This window comes from Pinus tabuliformis, chromosome 8 (assembly GCF_031772625.1).
Source record: "Pinus tabuliformis cultivar Carrire ecotype Pingquan chromosome 8, CPIR1, whole genome shotgun sequence".
NCBI classification, from domain to species: domain Eukaryota; kingdom Viridiplantae; phylum Streptophyta; class Pinopsida; order Pinales; family Pinaceae; genus Pinus; species Pinus tabuliformis.
The window spans coordinates 557,687,177-557,689,789 of record NC_142294.1 but is presented as its reverse complement, the minus strand read 5'-3'; the positions used below and the strand labels follow the sequence as shown (position 1 = coordinate 557,689,789).

The following is a 2,613-nucleotide window of genomic DNA, read 5'->3' as shown; positions in this document are numbered from 1 at the left end:
TTAAATGAAAAGAATAATAATTGTTTTTCTCAATCTAAATAGATTGTAATCGTAAATAAATAAGTGAAATGTAAAGGCACTACCTGTATAATGGTTATTTATTAGAGAGACAAAACCCAAAGGGTGTTCCAAAATATGTTCTTAGTCACTTTTTTTTTCACTCACTTCACTCACAACAAATAAAAATGAAATAAATAAGAATTTTTCCTAGTCACCTAAACTAAATTTAATCTCTCAATATGAAACTTTTTTTCAATGTAAAAGGAAAGATCTATTTGAATCCTTTTAACACTAAGTAGATCTAGACTCTATTGATTCTTAATAATATTAATTGTATTGGAATAAATTTCATATGTTTATATATAGTATTGTTAATTGTTATTATTATTATCTAATTTTAAGGTCACAACCAAGTTAGAAAGCAAATTGGTGTATAAGACCTCCTTATTTGTGAGACAAGTGACCCATCTCCGCTGAACGGTTTGACTACTAAATCTACAAAAACATATTATGAAAAAACACATGTTCTTAACCATTAAACCAATCAAATTATATAAAGCTTAAAAATATATATATATATATATAATCAATCTATTTAAACATATAAATATCTATATTTATATATACCATAATTTTTGCATCCACGTTTTCTCTCCAAAATTTAAAACGTATATAAAATAAGCCAAAAAAATAGGAGAATAACCCAAAGTATAAGGATAACCTCTTCGATAATGTAAACCTAAGTACTTTCCGCCTTGATTATTTGTATATATTACTTTCAAGCGTAAGCCTTTATGCCACCATTATCGTATAAGATCGTATCTAAGTGATCCCAGAGTGCGCAAACAATACTAAACTTAAGTCCCATTAAAGTGTGGAAAACAAGGCGGTACCATATTCTCCTCTGAGATTTATACACCTTTCAATTTTATTAATCTTAGATCATATAATTATATTTTACTATTGTAGATCCTTATCTTCTACTCTATATATACTTGTTCAATTTAAATTTCTACTCTATATATACTTGTTCAATTTAAATAATGCAGCTTAGTTAATAATTATTTCTTGCTAAGTGCCAGGGAAACTGGTAAATATAATTATATTCTTTGTAACGCGGCCCTGCCCACTCAAGGAATCGAACACTGAAAATTCCGAGTGTCTCGGATCTTTCTCACACCATAATTTTGCTTTCCCCCAAGTTTTATAGAAATGCTTTGGTAGAGCAGCGCGCATTATCAATATAGTTGAGCTGCATCGTTTCTCTGAATTTGCAGGAGATTTTGTGGGTTTATCGAGATGGAGACTAGTGGTTCTGAATACTGGTGCCATATTGGTCATCGTTCCTCGAGATTATCGGCAGGAGACCCAATGCTTTGCCCCACCTGTCGTGGAGAGTTTCTAGAAGAAGTCAGTGGCGGCCAAGGTGTAACAAACCCCTTCGATGGAGATCTCGTGGCGACCCTGCTGAATTGGCTCAATAACCGCGGCAACAACGAAAGCCGCGACCAACTCCCCAATGGGTTGTTGAACGGTTCTTTTCTGATTCTCAGGCGGCGTCCACAGGAAAGGAATGGCCTTATGGAATTACTCTTAGGTGACGCAGGAATTGAACCCAGGCCCTTGCCTGCAAACATTGGGGATTACTTTCTGGGGACTGGCTTAGATCAGCTGATAGAGCAGCTGATTCAGAACGATAGGTGTGGCCCTCCGCCTGCCCCGAGAGCCACAGTGGACGCAATGCCCAGAATTAAGATCAATTCCCAGCATTTAACTAAGAGTTCCATTGTCCTGTGTGCAATGAACAGTTTGAAGTAGTCGGCGAAGCCCGGGAAATGCCCTGCAAACACATTTATCATTCTGAATGTATTGTTCCGTGGCTGACTCAGCACAATTCGTGCCCTGTCTGTCGCCAGGGATTGCCGACCGACCTGCCAGACAGTGCAGAATCTGGATAATAATTAGATGTGATTCAATCTAAGGCCTTCTTTGTTCACCGGAAATTCCGTAGTGACATAAATTTAAAATTGCGCAGCCAGTAATTGGTTGCGGAAAGTGACACGCGGAGGTTGTCATCATCACGACGTGGCAACACGGTTGACACATGGCAGGAGTTGTAATCATCACGACGTGCAACACGGTTGACACATGGCAGGGGAATTCGATAGTTTCAATGCTCACACCAGTCCAAAAAAATGAATTTTTTACAAGGTGACATGTGGCAAATATGTGGCAGCGATAGCATCATGTACGGGGATCAGCCATTGGAGGTTGAGACATATTGTACATCGAAGTGAAACCTCATATTGATAACCTCTCATTGAAGGGCTCTGATACGGGGGCTTGATTGCGGTCACGTGAAGATCCACAAGACCAAGGCCCAAACGTAGAAAATGATCAACGATCGACAATCGGTGAATTGACATGTCATACACCAAAGTTAAATCTCCAATTGGAAACCACTAATAGAGAGGACTCCGATACACGGATAGACTATGGTCACGTGAAGAGCCATAGGACCAAGGGCCAAATGTCAAAGGTGATCAGCGAACGGAAATCAACGAATTGACATGTCACGCAGCGAAGTTACACCTCCGATTGGAAATCACCGAT

At 38.5% G+C, this 2,613-nt stretch overlaps 1 pseudogene; it reads left to right on the top strand.

The window, feature by feature from the left end:
* Positions 1-1,299: 1,299 nt before the first annotated feature.
* Positions 1,300-1,958, top strand: LOC149236678 (putative E3 ubiquitin-protein ligase RHC1A pseudogene; annotated as a pseudogene).
* The last annotated feature ends 655 nt before the right edge of the window (positions 1,959-2,613 follow it).